This window comes from Alosa sapidissima, chromosome 18, assembly GCF_018492685.1.
Source record: "Alosa sapidissima isolate fAloSap1 chromosome 18, fAloSap1.pri, whole genome shotgun sequence".
Lineage (NCBI taxonomy): Eukaryota > Metazoa > Chordata > Actinopteri > Clupeiformes > Clupeidae > Alosa > Alosa sapidissima.
This window is the reverse complement of record NC_055974.1, coordinates 17,265,976-17,287,768: the sequence shown is the minus strand read 5'-3', so window position 1 is coordinate 17,287,768 and position 21,793 is coordinate 17,265,976. Positions and strand designations below refer to the sequence as shown.

General features: G+C 40.2%; 2 long non-coding RNA genes across 3 annotated transcripts in view; one reads left to right on the top strand and one right to left on the bottom strand.

Moving 5' to 3' along the window:
- Positions 1–21,793, top strand: part of LOC121689526 — a 26,210-nt gene extending 4,417 nt beyond the window's left edge. The window contains exons 2-3 of the long non-coding RNA XR_006024806.1: positions 2,022–2,030; positions 21,686–21,793. This is a non-coding gene — a long non-coding RNA (uncharacterized LOC121689526). The remainder of the gene's footprint in view (positions 1–2,021; positions 2,031–21,685) is intronic.
- On the bottom strand, positions 2,689–6,577 carry LOC121689506. Of its 2 annotated transcripts, XR_006024786.1 has the most exons (5): positions 4,725–4,869; positions 3,566–3,851; positions 3,381–3,477; positions 3,214–3,264; positions 2,689–3,062 (listed from the first exon to the last, which is right to left on the bottom strand). It is a non-coding gene; the product is annotated as an uncharacterized LOC121689506 (long non-coding RNA). The 2 variants fall into 2 exon arrangements; XR_006024785.1 differs by lacking the exon at positions 4,725–4,869 and adding an exon at positions 6,517–6,577 and having other exon boundaries at positions 3,214–3,477.

Here is a 21,793-nt window from a genome sequence, read left to right as displayed (position 1 = left end):
TTCATCACAATATCTCTGGCTGACAAGGTCAAAACTGCACGAAATTAAAAGTGTAGGATCATTATGACACCCTCCGAATGCATGCCAAGTTTTGTGTACTTTCGTTCATGGGGGGGCCTTACAATAAAATAATTTATTTGTACATTTAGTGACGTACACCAACAAGGATTCCCGGGACACTGAAAGACCGGGGTACACAAAACTTGGTGGGCATGTACCCCCACATGGATAGCATGGAACCGTCATTTTTCGTTTTGATCTGTAGCCCCCCCGCTGGACTGGACCCCCCCGAAAGGAGGGTAGGGCAGACACAGTTCTCTGTGAATATCTTGAGAACTGTAGGGCCTAGGATGACCATTTTTTTCCGTATGTTTGCCTCCAGGGGTCATGTTAACCCATTTCATGTGCACACATGTGCACAAACAGATACACACACACACACATACATTCACAGTAATCATCCGTATGACACATACTCACACAGTAGACTGTACGCTTGCATGCACAGTCACATACGCAGGCACACACACAAGCGCGCACACACACACACACACACACACACCCACACACATAACATAAACATAACACAAACAATCAAGAATTTCTCAGAATTATGAACAGGCAAGATGGAGGTGGGGTTGTATAAAATTAATTTTACATGTGAAATCTATGAACTAATCATGTTTTGGTACTTGTTGTCTAGCAGATACCAGTGAGAATTGAGTGTGGATAATGCAATTTAGTGAGACAGTTAGAATCATATAGGCCTTTCAGCGTGATTTATTTTTGTGGAAAAAATGTGCTGGACTGGGCGGCGGTCATATTTTGTACCGCTCTGCGGTACATCTAGTTTAATGCATTAACAGTTTACCTATTTGGGTGAGTCTGTGCTGTGTTTTGAGACCTGCATGACGTGTCAGTGAGTTAACGAAGCTTCGTTTCAATAGGTCACGTGACAACCTCATTTCAAGATAGGCTCCGAAGCGGTGTTTCGAAGCACTAGTGTTTCGCAAGCTCGAGGGGTGTGTCGAGCGACCCATCCCTACCAACAGGGAATAACAAATGAATACATCCTGACTGCTGATTTTTTGGTTTAATGTCAGTTTGTAAAGTTTAGGCGTGGTAGGAAGCAATGTTAGGAATTCCTGATCAATGTGATTGATTAGGCTGGACTAATGATGCCGCTAGATTTGGGAACATTTCCCAATAAAGCATTTGTTCATTAATGTAGCATTTTTGCTTTAGGAGGACAACTCCCATGGCTGCAGCAAGATCAATTCCTCATTCACAAAGTCTATTTGTGTGTCAACTTATTCCCATGTAGAGTGATGAGACCCTTTACCTTCCTTTTTTTACTAACTCTGTCTCATCACAGAGTTTTCTATGATTTTTAGGATGCTACTGAGGCACTTAGGTAAACCAAAACCTCTATGTTTGAGAGTTTCACAGGCTTCACAGGCAATATGAAATATCAAGCATCAGTATGTGTCGGTTCCCTAGAAACCAGTGAGCTTGATTATAGTGTTTCAGTAACTGACCCTAACATTCAGATCTCTATGTACTTAATGTCTATAGAGTTCTTGAGAGTACTACTGGAGTATATTTTCATATCCTGCCCAACTATGAAGCAGTCGTATCTCTTTATTTGTTAGGCCTGTCCCTTGTCTCATTTCTCTCTACACGTCTGCTTACAGTACACTGAGGTTGACCTCAGAGGTTTTCTTTCAGTTTGTCTTTTTATAGCCTCTGTGTCTTAACCAAACAAAGGTATGTGCTACATTTTCTTGTCTACTGTTGAAACTATAATGGCCATTTTCACAGTTTTGTTTTTAGAAATGTTTTTAGCAGTTAACAGTTCTCCCCTGTTCAAAGGTTGTCATGGTAATAAGCATGTGAGGCTTTCAACAGCACAAATCACCCCTAATCTGTGTGTGTTTGTAGAACTGTTTGATCATATCATCTACACATTTAGTAGAGGCAGACACACACCCACATGCAAATGCATGCTAACATGTGATGAGGTGTAGTAGGTTTAGTCGGTGCAGGTTTGTGAAACCTCATGGACTATAATACACATACAGGTTCACTTAGCAAATAATAGGCTTTACTGCAATGCAAAGATTGTTTCATAACAAACTTGGATGAACCTATTTGTCATCCAACCGATGAAATCAAATCATATGAAAAAGGTTCCTGAAGATATATTAATTTCTGATAGTGCTGACAATAGATTGAGGTTGTTCCTCTACATTATGTTTTTTCATGAATTATGACCTGCGTATGAACATGTGACATGTAGGCTACTGTATTTACACTTTGGTTCAGCTTGCTCAAGAGTTCCACCTAGTGGTGAGGAAAGTTATCTCTAAACTGTCTGTCTAGTTTGACAGGACACTTTAACATCATCACTGTAACAAGGTGTGTAGATGACATAATAACATAACATACGGTTAATACGCATTCTAAAGAACGCAGGACAATGGGAAATTCAACCAAGCAGTGGAATAAATACACTATAACATCACCATGCCTCTCTTACTGTATATTTCCAGCATGTGAATTCAAACTGAATTGACAGGTGATGAATAAGATGAAGATTAAGATGATGAAGATGACAATGAAAGTGCAGATGATAATGACGATGATTTCAGTGATGATGAGGATGATTATAGTGACTATACGAACAAATTAAGTCACTGAAAAACTAAGTGAGGAAGGCAAAACACTGCTGACTTGCTAGAAACAAATGTGGAATCTTTTTTTTTTTTATTGTCCAAAATCCAGGTCCATTCAAAACATCCATCCAAGCACAGTTCTACATCAAAATAGAAGCACTAATACAAAAAACACACAACACACAGGACGTGGCCTATGGACTATGGCCGCTATAATGATGACCATGATGGTTGTGGTGATGGTGATAAAAAGGGAAAGGATGAACCTTTGACATTCGATTGGCTTTGGATGCACATTTGAACACGCTGTTTTTGTGTTCTCTGCGATCCTATTTGGGACAGTGGGAAAACCACTTCAAGATGAGCTTCTAGAAGCCTGTTCACTATCTGGAATTAGGAAGTAAATATTGTGCCATATTACATCACAAGATTTACATTTTATTTAAATATGTTTTCTTCCAGCAGAAAATTGAAAATAGTCTATAATTGCTGCAAATAGCACAAAGCAGTAAATATATATTTGAAGATGTATAAATACCTTCCCCATCACAGTGCTTGACAGTAATTGTCTCATATACATCTTCACTACCTTAAACAACAGAGAAACGCTCAAAAAGAGAGAGAGAGAGAAATGATTATACACATTCTTCCTTATATATTATTATCAATGCCAGTCCCATTGGAGTCATAACCTACAGTACTCACCCCTCTGCAGAGGCACAGAGAGATTGGTCCTCTTCACTCCCCCCAGGCTGGCTTTGGGCTTGGCCTGTTCTGATTGATGGTTTGCTGTGGTTGGGCACTAGAGGGAGACAATGTGCTTTAAGGTAACATTTTAGTTCCCTGTTATGATTGAAATTTGTTTAGAAAAAGAAAAAAAAACAACTTACAGATCTGATGTACTAGGGCACAAAACTGAAAGGAGACATGGATGTGATGTGGGTCTCTCTGTTGCTCTCTCCTCTTACCCCCTGACACCAGTATGTACCCTCATCAGAGTCAGTAGCTCTGGTGATGGTGAAGTTGTTTCCCTCAATCACAAGATTGTTCTTCTTGTCCTTGTACCACATATACAGTATGTCCAGTTATTGTGCGACTATCACACACTTCAGAGTGACCATCCCCCATTGGACAAGGGACTCTGTGGCTCTGCTGTTAGCTTAGCTTCAGGTAGAGCTGTGGAAACAAACATAGACACAAAAAAAAGAGTTGCATTTGATGTGTATGCCATGCCAACTCCACTAGACCCTTGCAGGTTTTCATCATAAAACTCATGACACATGAACTGTTCTACTTCTTTGAATAAGCATAAGAATTCAGGAACACAGAAATCAAAGAAGTTGTTGTAAGATGTTGCAATTCAATGGACATCTGAAAGGTCTTTTTATGGTTTCCGTGGTTAAAGCTGCAGTTGGCAAGTCTGACAGATTGAGGGGACTTAGCCAAAATTTTGAATGTTTACAACCCTCATGCCCCTCCCCCACTACCACCGAGCACCCTCTCATCGAGTTTGTGCTCATCAGTGCGCACCAGACTGTGATTGACAATCAGATCTCACACAGCCCTGCTTTGATTGGACCAGAAGAACCGGGAGCTGTGGATTTTTGCAAAACAAACAGGCTCTACGTGGAGGTAGAAGTGTGGAGTTTTTTCTAAAACCAGCTGATTTATGTTGTTCTGTCGTAGCATAGTGTCAGTTTTAGTGAATATGATCAAAAAAACTTGCCAACTGCAGCTTTAAATTTCTCTTAGATCCATTGTGATTTGAGCCATTGGTGAGGTTAAATATCTGTGGCTTCAGAACAATAGAAATTACTCTGCTTTCATCCAGAGGCACCAACTTTAAAAATAATTCACAGAAAAAAATATTTTTCTATTAATTTAATTTTCTAACCTATTAGATTGATAGTTGTACGATTTTGTACATTTATGTTGAGAAATCACATATTTTTTGGAATTTTCTTTGTGAAATCCATAACATGACCTGCAAAGTTCTGGTCAAGTTGGCATGGAATGACCTGATCTTCAAAATGAATTCACTTACTATACGCATCATATGAAGATTAACTTCTTTACTGGGTTGTGATGATATAGGTCTGTCTCTCCTCTCTCCCTGACACCAGTTAGTACCCTCATCAGTCTCAACGTGTTTAATGGTTGTGTTGGTTTCAGACCTAGCGACTGGTTCAGGGTTGTTTTCATATTGTAATAATATTTGTCATATTATTAACCACATGTGATTATTTGTGAAATTGTGCAAACAGGTGCAACACATTTGAAAAGGAAGGACTGGTAGCATGCAAGCTCCCAGGAAAGATTGATTTAAGTGTGTCTTCGTGGCGCAAAGCAGCGCGGGCGGAAGACCGCGACATTTGGCAGGGGAGGGTCATGTCTTTTTTGACAATTCTGTCGGAGGGTCATTGAAAAATTTCTAGCAGGCAAGGGAGGGTCATGCAACTTTTGACTGAAGCACACAAAATTCCTCCGGTGGCCCCTTCAATAAATAACGAACAGTCCCTAGATTGCTGCTGGGGTATAGGCTATATCTTGGTTCATGTCTGTTAACAACTCATTGCCGTCAAACGCGTATCTCGCGGTTGCATCCATTACAAACAAACATGCAATGTGAACGTCTGAGATTGGGGAGAGCACTAAATGCTCTACTGAATAAGCACAAAGTCATACCTTAATAAAAAAAAATAAACCGCTAATGAAGTAAACTTGTGACCATCAAAAATCGTTTATCGCCTGTAACTCCGTGATAACAGGACGTAAGGAAGGCATTTGGCTGAGCAACAGAGATTAATATGCTCTATATTTTGTCCAAATGATGTCGGTCTATCATTGTTGCACTCGGACAAAAACAGAACGTTTAATTTGTCCTGCGTTTCTTCTACGGCTGCAAACAGATTCACTCGCAGTTAACCAAATATTTCTTTATTAGATTATTTCTAAACCAGTCTGCTAAAGTCTGTAGTGAATTCTGTGTAGGGTTTTCCAGGCTCCATTTTTTTTTTTTTATGAGACACCCTGCTCACTTGAGACATCTGCCGGTTGTTTGGGTTGTTGCAGCGTCACTGGAAAAATACAAATTAAAGTTGCGTGATCCCGTGCGCGGACCGCGAGGGAAGCTGGCCAAATCTAAACACTGCCCACTAATAGGCCTACTTCAAATAGATGTTATTTCAGATAGATTGTGTCTTGTTTGTTAACAAGTCATTGCCGTCATCGTGAAGTGCGTCTCACAGTTATGGGAATACCATGCACTATGCCATTTATATAGCTAGAATACTACATGTTTCCAATGATATGTTTCTATAAAACAGAATGTTATTTCACTCTGTTTTTACGTTGGTAAGGCCACCGCCCATCCAAATAACTGCCCTTCATAACCCACAGGCCGTCACTCTCCATAGGTTAACATAGCAAAACTCATTTTTCTAAAACTGCTTTTCCATGTCTCACCTGCATAAAATATAGTAGGCTATAAACATAGATATGTGTGCATTTACTTAGAATACATGGGGTTGCCTGGTCGGGAGGACAGCTTCATTCCTCCCTCCATAAACATTCAGCAATAGCTGGCTGTTTTGCATCCATTACAAGTCTGGGATTGGGGAGAGCACTTAGTATGCCTAGTCTAGTGCATAAGCATGAAGTCGAACCTTTAGATGAAAAACACTCTTTAATAATAGGCCTACAATAAATAAATAAACCGCTAATGAATCCGGGAAGTCCTGGGGCAAACACACACACACAACAGCAAATGAAACGAAGCAGCAGTACAGTCAAGGACTAGGCGGTATTCGTAGAAGAGAGACGGAAGGCAGGTCAAGATTACCGGGGCTGGAGAACACAGAAGTAGTCGAGCGGGTCCGGCATCACAGGCAAAGAGTCAGCGGCGTTTTCCAAAACAGGCAGGTAGCTGGTGCTGGTTGCAGACGATCTGACAAGTGTGGACTGAAAAGCAAGGCTTTATATACAGGGCATGATGAGTGGTGAATGCAGTGCAGCTGGTAGGTTAACGAGGGTGAGGCAGAGCAGAGCAGAGCAGGAACAGGTGGAGGTCATCAGACTTCAATCAGCGTGTGTTACCAGGCAGAGAGAGAGCTCATGACACTTTACATGTATTGTTAAGATTTGGGTGCAATTCTAGCAACTTAGAGAACGTTTATTAATGTTTTCATTATGACCACGAGTTCATACACACTGAGTCTAATGTGACTAGCTGTAAACTCCGCTAGCAACTTTCCATGCATTCAGTGTAGTTTAGCTTAGTGTGCATGGAAAGTGCAATTCAGTCAAGCAGGAAATGAATGTACATTTAGTTTAGCATTATGTTTATGCATTACCTCCGTATGGTCTACGTCTGTGAGTGTTTAGTGAGTCTCAGAATATTAATTAACTGTCGTTCTGTGCACCTGAACATTCCATGTCGCATGTCTCCCTTGCTAGTAGGGCTGACAGTGATGGTATAGGAATGATGCATGTCATATAGCCCATTCAACTACTTGTTGTTTTGTTTGAACTTTTCCTAAAGGAATAAATGTGATAAGCCAGTTTTGGTCTCAGTCCCTTCACCGTCTGACTAGTTCTATATTACTAATATATTAATAAAGCTTAACCAACTTTATTATAATGGGTCCCCCATACTGATAGTTATATATTACTAATATATTAATTAAGCTTAACCAACTTTATTATAAGGGGCCCCACGCTTATAGCTATTAACTACTAATATATTAATTAAGCTTAACCAACTTTATTGCAAGCGGTTCCGGCGCCGACAACAGTGGCAGCATGTCAAGGTAGCTCCGTGTTTTTTTCTTGAATTTCCCCTTGGGGATCAATAAAGTATCTATCTATATATTGTAAGGGCCATATGGAGAGCGGTTCATATTGGGATAGGCAGAAGCACAGTTTAATAACAATTAGTTAAATAATAATAAGTTATTAACTTTTCTATTAACATATAGTTTGTATACATATAAATAAACATTTAACATTTAAATTATGCAAGAAATAACTGTTAATTAGTGCCAAAAAGACATTTAGTTAACTATTAACACATATTAATACAATATTAGTTAATAGATTTGCTAAAACATTAACATACAGATTTTATGCAAACAACTAATATTTAATTAATGATTAAAAACTATTAACTTGTGCCAAATAGATATGTTAGTAACAATTAACAAATATTAACAAAGGGTTAGGTAATTACTAGTTTGCTATTTATTATGGCACCTTATTATGTAGTGTTACCCGATTCTTTATTGATTGGAATTCAATGAGAGCACTGGTGGTCTGTTTAATTGACACATATTGACAAAAACATTCCTTTCCTGACTCATCAACTAGAAGAACTGGCACTGGCTCAAAATAATGAAAATCAACTCTTTTTCCTCTGAGCTGTGCTTAGAACTCCTCCATTGCAAACTGTCAACAAATCCTCCCTAGTCAGTTCATCATGACTTTGTTAATGAATCAAGTAACTCAAGTCAAACAAACTTTTCATGGTGATTGGCAAGAAAATATGACTGGTCCTTGTCATGGATTATGAAATATTCAATTTAAGGGAAGTTCTGGAGTTAATACAACCTGGGGTCTTTTTGTGGTTGATAACAGGTTCCGACTTCAGTTTGGGAGCAAAATTACGTTAATCGGTGGAGTTTTGAGCTAGACCATTGTTTGCAACAAAATCGTTTATAGCGTGTTGCAGCAAGCATAGACAGACGTTAAAATAAATTGCTATTTTAAAAACAAAGTTCAAAATAGCCTTACACAGGGTTTCTATAGATACAGTAAACCAAAGTATTACAAAAGTGTACAGAGAGGCTATAACAAGGAAGGTTTCTGAAGAGAACACATTGCCTTACATCTGTTCTGGTAGTGTCAAATCAGTGGCATTCATTCTAATGTTTTGGTTACCTAAAAAACATATAGTTTGCTATAAAAAGATAAATGTGGGCAGCCTCCCAACATTAGAACAAGAAGCCTACAATATATCTTGTAAAAAAGCTGTTTATTGTCAAACAAATATACCCAGAATCCATAGTAAAATACAATAACTTCACAACAATTTGTTACAGTGCAGTGATAGTTGTGGGTAGTTACAGTAAGCATTTAAAGGAGGTGTTATTTTTCATCATCGATCGGAAATGGCTCCTTGCTGATGTTACAAAATGTAAAAAATAACCTCTATGGTCTTTTATATCTTCTTCATTTCAGTTCATAGACATCTTCAGTAATGGTGTCATAGACATCTTCAGTAACTGAATAAGGGAAAGATAAATGTTTACAGATTGTATTTACCAAGGCTGATAAATTCAAGTGCAAATATAGCTGCAAGCAGCAATGAGGGGGCCAAGCAGTCAGTTCAACAGTCCAGATTTGCCATGTAACTCAATGCCATTGCATCAGCCATATAGCATTAAGCAGTCACAGCAAGTTCCATGTCAAACAACCCAAGATTGGCTGAGTTACAAGGTCAAGTTTCACATCAAAACATAACTTATTTTGTGGGGCTGAACCAGGGCTCAGTGTCGCCGCCCCCTCCCCTAGCCAGCCCACCGCCGCAATCGCCCCTGCCCGTCCCACCCTGCCCCACTCTTGCACACATGCATTAGAATGAACTGAATGGAACTTGCTGTAATCAGTTTCACATCAAAAATAAAAGATCGACTGAGATATGATCACACTTGATCACACGCTGTGATTTCAACATAGAGGTCAAAAATTGACATCATAGGGTGTGTTTCTCAAGCACACATCAAGAGCTTGGGCTTGGCCCAAGGATTCCAATGACACCTCATTTTGACATTCGGGTCAACGGGTCAAAGGTTCGTCCGTGAACACACGTCCAACTTTGGCCTGTTGGTGGCGCTTGAGGTGCCAGCATGAAACTTGGTGAAATTAATTATTGGGCTGTCCCCAATTAGTGTGCAAAATTGTATAACTTTTTACCAGACGGTTCTATGGGCTGCCATTGACTTCCATTGCAAAATAATGCACATCAGCAACTATAGGCCAAAATGCATTTTTGTCAATTACAGAGCCCCCTAGAGGTCAAAGGTCACCAATTTCTTGAGCGTCCTCCCGATGGGGTCTGAGGTACATGTACTAAGTTTAGTTTTGATACATGAAAGCGTTGCTGAGATATGAGGTCACTTCCTGTTTTGCGGCTTCGCCACAAATTTCGATTGGCTGTTACAGGTCAATGCTTCTGTCAATTGTTCCAGAAAGCAATGCACTCATCAGGCATGGTCTGAAGATGGTCTCTGCCAATTTTGGTGAGGATCAGATGAAATTTGTGACCTGCCAAAACTTTTTTGTGTTTTTGATTAAATCCAATATGGCGGCCGAATCAATTTCGATGACATCACAAGTTGACGTGGGTCGGCTTAAGGAACTCCAACAGTATTAGCAGACACAACTAGTGCATTTTAATTCTAAACACAACAGCAGCTACAGGCTAAAAGGCATTATTCTTAATTGCAGCGCCCCCTAGAGGTCAAAGGCCACCATATTTTTTGAGCATCCCCCAGATTGGGTCATGAGTCCATGCACCAAGTTTGGCTTTGATACATGCAAGGGTTGTTGAGATATGAGCTCACTTCCTGTTTGGCTTCCAAATTTCGATTGGATATTATGGATGAACGGTTTTAGCTCCGAAGACAAAACACCACAACTTTTGTGAGGCTTGGTCTGAAGATCATGTGGGTCAAGTTTGGTGACGATCGGACAAAATTTGTGACCTGTGAAGAATTAGTTTCACTTTCACTAAAATCCAATATGGTGGAAAATCCATCATGGCGGAAAATGACGTCAATGCGTTGGTCCAAGTCCAAGTCCAGGTCCAAGGATTCCAACGATACCTCTTTTTTTTATAGTATATTCTTTTGGCCTTTTTATGCCTTTAGTGACAGTGGAGAGTGACAGGAAGCGAATGGGAGAGAGAGCAGGGGTGGGATCCGGAAAGGACCACGCAGAGGGAACCAAACCCGGGTTGCCGGCGCATGGTGCAGGTGCCCCAGCCAGTAGCGCCACAGCTGGGGCCAACAATACCTCATTTTTGACAATCGGGCATACGGGTCAAAAGTTACGTGCGTGAACGTACGTCCAACTTTGGCCTGTTGGTGGCGCTAGAGCACTCAAGGTGCCGGCATGAAACTTGGTGAAATGAATCATGGGACTGTCCCCAATAAGTGTGCCACATTTCAAAACTTTTCACGGGACGGTTCTATGGGCTGCCATTGACTTCAATGACGGAATAATAATAATAATAGGGAAGAAAACGTAGAAACACAATGGGAGCCTTCACAGCTTCGCTGCTTGGCCCCCAATAAAGTGGAGTAAAACTCACCTTTCTGCAGTGGCATGTAGAAAGACTGGTCCCCCTCACTCCCTTCTGGACAGTTTTGCCATTGCTCCAAATGTTTTTTGGTGTTCTGCTGATTGTGGCAACTAGAGGGAGATAGAGGTCATTACTGTGAACTTCTCCCGATTATAATGACAGTGTAATTGTCATGAATGATAAGACACTTACCATGTTTTCTTCCTGAAACACAGAACTGTAAGCAAAAACAACATGATGATTCACTGTAGTCACTTGTTCATATTCACATATCTATCTATAAAGCAAGAAGCATCTGTGTGTCTGGCACGCATATCTCGCTGACCATTTGTCAGACTGACCTAAGATTTCGTATGTGGCACAAAGGTGTGCAATCTCGATTTTGAAGATTTTTGAATGCATATTTCAAAATATGCTTATTTACGTAGGACGTTTATCGTATGCAGTTTGCTTGCATAAAATGATTACGCGGATTTTGCAACAACACGCCAACAAACATGGGTACAGTATGTAGTATGTAGACTAAACAAATGCTAATTCCGACTGCAAGGTCCCAAATTGAAACGAGCGATAGGCTAATGCCACATAGACAACAAGTGGCAGGCTGAGCGATGTCACTTATGCTAAAGACACATTGTTGCAAATTTCAAACAATGATGCTTCATTCCACAAAATGGTTTGTCTTCAGTATTAGGAAGTTATTCAGTAAGCTTAATACACATTTAGCCTTAACTCAAAACAGTTGTTAGGCTTATGTCATTCTGATCTGTAGAAATGTCCATGCACTAGTATTATATTAAACAGGTAACAGTTTGTAAAGAATATATATTTTTTATTATCTGTTAAATGTGATATTGTCGGTTTAGTCAAACAAACAGTCCTACATATTGCAAAAATATTTTCCACAGTAAATAAATCAGTTTGACTTACCGTCATAGTTTGAATAGTGATGCACTAAAACCATAAGAGTAAAGACAAATACTGAAGTCCCCACTCCTGAAACAACTCCGACCAGCAACCATATAAGACAACTCCACACTGTAAAAAATAAAAGTTTTATACTCTATTATACTCTAGTATACTCTATTTTTATTAATAAGAGAATATACCTGTAAAATACAGTAAAATCAGCTTTTTCAAGGAGACTGCTGTAAAATCATGGACAAAGTCTGTAATGTTCAAATGAGAAGAATCCACCGTTTTTTAACACAGTTGTACCATTTTAAAATGGTTTATACTTTTAATTTAGTAGTTATCAGTGTAAAAATACTGTGAAAATGGTTGGTGGTTGGTGTTTTAACCACTGACTGCTAACTTGCTAATGTTAGATGGTGTAGGCTATAGGCTCAAACAACATTTCAGATGTGTTTTGGGATTACAATAACAGCTTTTTTAAATAATGTACAGCATCTATTTCTCACTAGTGGTCACAAAATCCTAGTAAAAAAAGCCAAACAAAGGACTTTTATCTGCAAATATGTCTGTCTCGGACCATCTGATGAACTCCGGGCGCCATCTTGATTTACTTTGAGAGCTGCTTATTAGCATAACTGCAATTTGATTGGCTGGAGCTCTGCAGCAGTTTAAAAAGTTGAACTCAAATGTTGTTGGGGGAGGGGAGTTTGCTTGTTCGGACTCTCGGAACAACCGTTACTTTTTTCTTCATTCACTCACCAAGTGAAGTGATGGAGCAACTTTCAACAGAGGAGCTTCTAAAGCAGTGGTCCCCAAACTACGGCCCGCCACCTCATTTTGGGTGCCCCCCCAAAACATGTCCGTGGTATATAGCAACCGGCCAGCACGGGAGTACGACATTGTCAAACTATAACCTCCGCAATTTCCCCCATTCATTCTCTATGGCGAGTCTTAACAGTACACATGTAATACTCTTTTTGTCCACTGGTGGTTGTTTTGGCGCTGTTTCGCGTTTGCCATCAAAAACGGAATGAAATGTAGGCCTATCTGCAAACAATGTAAGAGGCCTATGCTGACTGCATCAGTGCTCAAAGTATTCTAAAAGTTTATAAATGAATTGTTAATAACTAACTAACTAACTTATATTCAAGTCATATTTCTGGGACTTTCTGGGATAATTCTTTTTATTTGTTCAAATGTTCATACAATGTTCACAAGTTCAGGTGAGTGAAAGTTAGAATGGTGGTCATTTCAGACCACTTCAGCACTTCATATAAAACTCTCATAGTTTGAGAACTTTACATATTCAGAGTTCAGAGTTCACACATGTTTAATGAAATACACTTTTGGGACTACCTGCTAATACTTTTGGGAATGCAAAAGTCTTTTTATGAGTATTATTTAATTTGAGTTACATTTTACACTGATATGACATGATGGCAATATAAACACAGCTAACAATGGTATTAAATTGCAATAGCCTATAGATTAAATGTAATGGAATATTCAACTAAGGTAGACTGCTGTTGTTCACAGCACTAAGCTATTTATGGTTACTGATATACTCCGAGTCTCTGGCCCTCTCTTACAGCCAGTCATAGTAAGCTGGCCCTCGGAAGAAAAAGTTTGGGGACCACTGTTCCACATACCTCAAGTATGAGAAACACGTGTGCAGTCCTGGAATAATCTTTGTGAAAGAGGAGGCACAGCTATCCAGAGGTAAGGTTTAGTTAAATTGTAAGGAAATTTGGGTGATAATAAAACTGTCGACTGCAAATGCTAACATTAAAAGTAGGTTGCTGCTAGCAACAGCTGCTGCTAGCAAGCTAGTGCTAGCCCATGTTAACCATGAATTCTGATATTTCACAATGGTGTTCACATGCCTTCAATAATGCATGACTATCATAATTGAGATTAAGGAGGAGGACTCTGTTGTGTGTTTTAGCCTACCTATCTTTGTCCTTGTAAGTTTGTAGAACCCAACTAGCTATTGTTTAGCTAACTAGCATAGCACAGCGTTTTTAGCATTGTGCTATTCAAAAGTTTCCATTTTTTTATCTATTATACTTGTGGTATTTTCCTTATTAAGTTAAGCTACATATTGCATTCTTAAACTAGATAAATATGACCGCCGCCCAGTCCAGCACATGTTTTCCACAAAAATAAGTCACGCTGAAAGGCATATATGATTCTAACTGTCTCACTGAATTGCATTATGCACACTCAATTCTCATTCTGGTATCTGCTAGACAACAAGTACCAAAACATGATTAGTTCATAGATTTCACATGTAATATACATTTTAATACAACCCCACCCCCATCTTGCCTGTTCATAATTCTGAGAAATTCTTGAATTGTGTGCATGTGTGCATGTTTATGTTTATGTATGTGTGGGTATGTGGGTGTGTGTGTGTGCGTGCATGTGCTTGTGTGTTTGCCTGTTTATGTGCCTGTGTGTGTGCATGTGCATGCATGCGTATATATGTCTACTGTGTGAGTATGTGTCATACATAGAATTACTGTGAATGTATGTGTGTGCGTGTGTATCTGTTTATGCACATGTGTGCATATGGAATGGGTTTACATGACCCCTGGAGGCAAACATACGCAAAAAATGGTCATCCTAGGCCCTACGGTTCTCAAGATACCCTGGTCTTTCAGTGTCCCGGGAATCCTTGTTGGTGTACGGTCACTAAATGTACACATAAATTATTTTATTGTAAGGCCCCCCATGAACGAAAGTCCACAAAACTTGGCATGCATTCGGAGGGTGTCATAATGATCCTACACTTTCAATTTCGTCCAGTTTTGACCATGTCAGCCAGAGATATTGTGATGAAAACACCTAATGTTTTGCTTTTTAATTTTTAACTAGGTGGCACTATACATGAAATAAGTGGTAATGGGATAGGTTGACATGCCCCCTTAAGACCAACATACAAAACAAAGGTGGACCTCCTAGGCCCTACGGTTCTCGAGATATTCACAGAAAACTATCTCCAGCCACCTACAGGCCAGTCGGTGTATAGTAACAAATTAATTTATTGTGTGGCCCCCCATGAACGGAATTCCACGAAACCTGGCGTGCATTCAGAGGGTGTCATAATGATCCTACACTTCCAATTTCGTGCAGTTTTGACTATGTTAGGTCACAGATACCTGCGATTACAACACCTCATTTTTACTTTTTTGTGTTTAACTAGGTGGCGCTATACATGAAATGAGTGGTTATGGAATGGGTTGACATGGCTCTTTGAGATCAACATACAAAAAAAATGGTCCTCCTAAACCCTACGGTTCTCGAGATATTCACAGAAAACTGTGTCTGCCCTACCCTCCTTTCGGCGGGTCCAGTCCAGCGGGGGGGCTACAGATCAAAACGAAAAAAGGAGGTTCCATGCTATCATGCTTGGTTACCGTAAAATTATGGTAAAATATCATATAAGGAATTGCCGTAAAATTACGGCTTTCCGCTCTATATTCACTGTAATTCTAGGGCCAATTGTAGTAAAATCACACAATTTCAAATTACAGTCAATATATACAGAAAGCCATAATTTTACGGCAATTCCTTGTATGGTATTTTATCATAATTTTATTGTAACCAACGGGCAACTTTTGCTGCCGTGCCTTTTACCGTTTTTTTACTTTTTTTTTTTTACAGAAAACAGAGACCCAAACATATTGCAGAGTTATGATGAAATATTGCTAGGCATTGAGAATATGTAATTAATCAAATAGCATTCTGAAAAAGAAAAAAAACTCATGTTCTGCTATTTAAGACTTTTATCAGCCATTGTGAGAAATAATATTTTAGATTTTGGTGTACATAATAAACCTCTTATCACAATTGTCTAACTTTTATTTGACATAGATTACGTATTTACAGGTGATGTGAAGCATGCATGTATAAAACTCACAGGTCAACTTCTGTCCTTCCTCATGGTAAGGATCACTTGAAGTGTTGCTATTATTTAATGAGGCATTGAGAACATCTCCCTCTTCTTTAAGGTGATGGAAACTCTGCTCAGTAGAGGGAACCTCAGAGAGACCTGAACAATAATAATTACAATAATAATAATAGTAATCATAATAAAACAGAACAAAGCTTCACTTGCTAAGCTGAATACAATCGTGGTCATTAACGTTTATCTGCTCATCCCACAAACAGGTCTTTACCATAACGCACAATAACATAAGGAAAATAACCACAAAAAATAGCCACACACAACTAGAGCATCTCCTAAGTAAATGTAGGCTGCTTTCTCAGGTTTATATGGAATTGTTGCAGGAATAATCCAAGCATTTCAAACTATGGTTTAAACTCAGACATAGCCTAAGCCTGTTAATATTAAACAAAGACTATACATGGATTTCTATGCAATGTCACAAAAACATGTGTACGCAACTAAGAGGCAGAAAGCACCATAGAACAGCATATAGAAGCAGTGAGCAGTTAAAACTACACATAAGCCCATAAGCTATTTCCCCTTGTCCACCCTTGATCTGGGTGCTATCCAGACATGATGGCTAGGCTAGGCTACCTTGAATTGACCATTTAGATTAATTCAGGACAATAAGCAATGTAGTCTTTACATTTAGTCTAATGTTACCATGTCATTCTGTTGTCCAATGTGCAAGTGAAATACATTTGGAAGAAATACTTCAGTGTCATATACATAAACAAGATACAAATAGATACGAGGATACAAATAGGATAACACCACCTGAGATCAACAGAAAAAATGTTTGTATAAAATCAGCCTAAAACACAATGACATGTACTGTAGCCTTGGAACTTCTTACCTTGTAGCACCGCAAACAACAAACATCCCATTATCGGGAAAGCAAATAAAAAACTGTGACGCATGTTTTTATGATGTTCTTCCTGAAGATATTTTAGATATGGTCCATCAAGCCCCACTTGGTGAGATGCTGTGTGAGCGAAGCAAAATGTCTTGGAATCTACCCCTTTGTGTTTGTGTGTGCATGTGTGTGTTTGTGGCCAGCATTCAGGTCATGCTTCTCAGACTTACCACACTGAGAGCGATGTGCTTAAGATATCACATACAACACAAGAGTTATTAATACAGGCCTACTGTTCTAGAGCAATTGAGGTAAGCTCAACAGTAAGAAGCTGCAGTCTATCACGTGATCTGCTCTCACAACTCAGCTGTGAAATGTCCATAGTGTGGATATTATTAACATTTACCAGAATGGGATAGATGTTTAGATATTTATTTGTATCTTTACCTCCCCACCCCTCACAACACTGAGGGTTCTGACAATGTGAAGTGAAAGGTGATTCTCTCCCTCACTGAAGCTGTTGGGATTGTGAATGTGTGTGGGTGTATGTGTTAGTCTGCTGATTATTAGTTGTGCATGCATAGTGGTTAACAGCAGTGCAAGAGAGGCCAGAGAGTTAAAACAGTGCACATCACTTCACTAGAGTGATGTTTTCTGGGAGTGTATGATGGCGTCTTCATGCAAGATGACAACAACTGGCAATGACTGGAAGAATAGTCATTACCTTATCATTCCTTCAGTCGCTGCCATCTTGTGAGGATTCCTAGCAAGATGGCAACAAACAGGTAGCCTGGCCTTGGCCTGTCTATGTACTTCCGGTCGATTTCTTTTACTCTCCGTCTGGAATAGGTTGATTCACGCTCGTTTACTTCGGCAGTTGGGCAGCCGACCAACCAGCGAACAGTGGGCGTCCCTGAGAGCGATTACGTACCCAGGCATGGTGTTTCAATTACTACGTCCCCGCCCCTGAAGCAGATCGCTTGGAATACATCAACGTAGGGAGCGAAAATGACTTATACTTATGAAATCTTTGAGCAAATGTAAATAATAGTTTAGCCTATTAACAGGAGTGTCATGAACGAAGTCACAGTGGAGTAGGATGTTATATCGTCAGCTAAACTTTAGTCATAGATTTTGTTAGCCTAGAAATCTAGACGCACCCTAGCGGCGGCAAATTAATTTGCTCAGCCTGTACGTCTAGTATCAAACCATAGGGATTTCTATTGGCTGACGCCGTGGACCTCATCCAATCACAGCGCTCTATTTTGTTAGAGAGTCTTAAGGCGGGCTTAACAGGATAACGACAGTCCTGCGACGGTGAACAACAAGGAAGCTGGCTATGGCAAACGAAGTCGGCGTTGGCGTCAACTTTGGAGAAGTTGGACTTGTGCTTTTCTTTGAAAGTTGAGCAACACAATGCACTTAAGTCATTCCTTTCGAAGAAGGATGTATTTGCCGTTTTGCCGACCGGATACGGATATGGTCGTAGCGCTGGCCTATTGCATGCCTAGGCAGTTTGAAAGACAATTCTCTGCCCGCCCCTTGGATTAAGCGAGGTGAATGGTTCGATGCCAGACTATACATTTCAATGATATAGGATGGCCCGCCAGGCTAAGATTTTGTCACTAAAGGCTACGAACGTACCCGAGTCAAACTGTAGTTTAGTAGGCTACATGGTCGTGTCAAAATCGCTATTTTTCAAACACTAAGAAGGCTCGACATAATTTGAAACTTTGATCAAAGCATCATCAGTGTCTCTACATATGAACTCGAGCATTAAGAACATTTTTCGTGTACACATAGTTTACTAAAAAGAAAGATTTTGGACAACTCACTCCTTGCAAGATGGCAAGATGGCAGCGAGCAGAAAAAACAAGTGAGTTGTTCAAAACCTCTCTTTTAGTAAACTCTGTGTACACCAACAATGTTCTCAATGCTCGAGTTCATATGTAGAGACACTGATGATACTTCGATCAAAGTTTCATGTTGTGTCGAGCCTTCATAGTATTTGAAAAATAGCGATTTTGACGCGATTGTATCAAAAAAGTAGTAGCCCTATAGGAATCCCATTCAAAAGGTCATTTCACCCGAAAACGACAACGCATACAAGCTTAAAAGTGGTGCTTTGGACGTACTTATGCATTTATATGAAAGTTTGACTTGGGTACATTCACAAAACACTATATGATGCATTTTGGCGAGAGTTACGCAGATGAAACGTGTGATTGTTTGCTGATAAGATGCACCCGTGCTTGTTATGGGCATGCTGCAGAGAAACTTTTCTGTATGACGAAACGCCGGTTGTTGAGGTTGTTGTGATTGGTTCAAAGCGGTTCAAAGGAACTCCAATGATTTTAAACCTCAAAACTGTGCCCTCCCACCCGGAAATAAATGAACGCCTATGGATCTAGGCCAGACTGCGAAGTCAGAGAGTCTGGTTTCCAGGCTAACAAACAGGTAGATGGTAACAAACTTGCCTGGGAGGGAAGTATATCTCAATTTTGACTAAAAATAAGCTTCCCTTGTGTAGGAAAGCCTATTAAATTCATGCAGTGAGTAAACAGTAGGCCTACTTATGCCTATGTGTTTGGATGTTGCTGGATAGTGGCTGCTACAACAATTGAGGGAGAGAGTGCTGGAGGAGGAGGAGGAGGAGGAGAGGGGAGAAAGAGCACAGGCTGGGCAGTCCAGTACCAGGCAGGAGGAGGAGGAGGAGGAGAAGGAGGAGGAGAGGGGAGAAAGAGCACAGGCTGGGCAGTCCAGTACCAGGCAGGAAGAGGAGGAGAGAGACAGGCAAGAAACGGATGAGGACATGATGGGGGCTAGACGTAAAAGCCATTTATTTCATATTGCGCGCACATTTAAATGTTTTTTTTTTTATGTATTGGGAGTTGGGGGCCTGTGCCCCAGCAAAGCTCTAGGTCTAGAATCGCCTCTGGTCAGTGGGTGGTATTTTTACACGATTTGAGCTATAACTTAGCACATAACCTGCTCCCGACCAGGTTTGGTTGACAGCATAAGACACCATGGTGATACGGCGACGCTAAAACAGATCTACTTTCATGTCACAGCATACCCTGGCTTTGAGCGCAACATACCTCGCTAACCCACTAATCGAGATTCATAGTAGCCTATACCCCACCTGACAAGCTAGGTAGGTAAACAGTCCGAGGACGAGGAACCGCGCAGCTAAAGGTTTAAAAGAATTAGGTTTTTGCCTCCCTCCTCTAGGCTATATGTCCAGTGCTTTTGTCACTTCTCCGATAGTCATAATGGTTCATTGAATCGCGGGCAGATAGAAAAAAAGAAAGCAAACTTTTCTCCAATCAGGAAATACTTGCTAATTTGGCATCATCAAACAAACATAGGCATTCAATAAAGTGGTAGTGGCGTTCATTCAGTGTGCGTGCGCCGCATCTGCCCAAAATCAATTGAAACCAAGTTGCACAGATATTGTTGGTAGACTGAGCTTTTGTTCAATATAACAAGTCAACCACGCATTTATAGTGGCATTGGCAAATGCATAAGCCCGTTTATACAGTGTATAGAGATGCATCGTAAATATTAATAATAGGCGAAATTTGAGCATTAAATATTTGAATATAATTTGATTATTATAAAAATAATAATGAATAAAATTCAAATTGGGTTATGGAAGAAGATTGACAGCCCTATTTTGTAGTCGACCAGAGGATACTAAGGAGCTCATCAAGTGCCATAAATGTGAATGTCCGTGAGGGTGCAGGGCTGAGTTTGAAACCTCTATGCTCTTTTTTACCATTGAACTCTTCTACGATGAAAAAGACACACTTCACCAAAGTCTGGCAATCCGTGCTGCTCTGTGGGCCAGTATCATTCCTTTCTTTTCCTTTCGTATGTTATTCCCTTGGTTGTCACACACTTTGAAAGGTGAATCAGAGATGTTTCCAGAAACCTTTGTTTAATAATCTGTGCAATCTCCTCTTTGAGTAAATCTACTGGTTGCGTGGATACAGTTGAGACCTCTAGGTCAGGCTTGCCCATACAGGGAGGGCTCAGATGGTAAGCAATCATCAGCTGATGCTTTCATGCCAATGACAGAGGCACATTTATAAAACAGCTTGTGTGCCTGATGACTTGCTTGAAATTTCTGTAATTCTATGATTGGACCAAACAACCTAATCGTCTGGGGATAATGTTCCAAATAATGCTGTTTCGGTAACAGCCTGATGTTAGGGAACAACTTTTGGTATCTCTGCCTGTGTTCTATGATTTTGCTTTCTAAAATAACAAGGGAATCATCAGTATGCACAGGGACTACCACAAGTTCCGCAGATATGCAGTGCAAGGGCCACCTTTTTGCATGGATCTTTGCACAAGACACACAGAACTAATTCCATCAACAATTTCTCTGACCAAAATGTCATCAACAAGGAGGTTTCTTTGATGAAGGATGTCACTAACAATTTTTAAAAGTAATGGACCAGAAGCAGAAAAAAATCAAATGATGGAGTTCCCTTAAAAAAACTCAAGAGCTGTGCTTGGCACATGAATCAAATGCTCCAACTTCAGCAGTGAAGCTGCAAATCTATAGCCTAGAAATCTAGACGCGCCCCTAGCGGCAGCAAATGTACAGGGCTAGTCTAGCAACTCTCCATTGGCTTGTGAGCTCCAGAAATCGAAACTTAATCAGGACATTGAAATCGTGTATAGAGTCGTTTGGTGGGCTTAACATAATGATTGATGGCAGAATTGCAACGGTTTGGCTTGAATTCCCTGCTACTTGAAAACAAATATCCTATTGCGTCCTATTGCGTGCAGAGGGAATTTGAAAGACAACTGATTATCCCGCCCCTCGGACTGAGCACTGCGAACGGTGAGTGCCCAGACCCTACATTTTAATGTGGGTCTGGCTCGCCAGGCTAGCAAATCTATACTCTACCTTCTAGAGATGCGCGGATGGCCTATTATTTCAACCGTAACCGCATAGCAAAACTTATCATCCATCCGCACCAACGTTTTTTGACCAATTTTCAAAACCACACCCGCCCGCCATC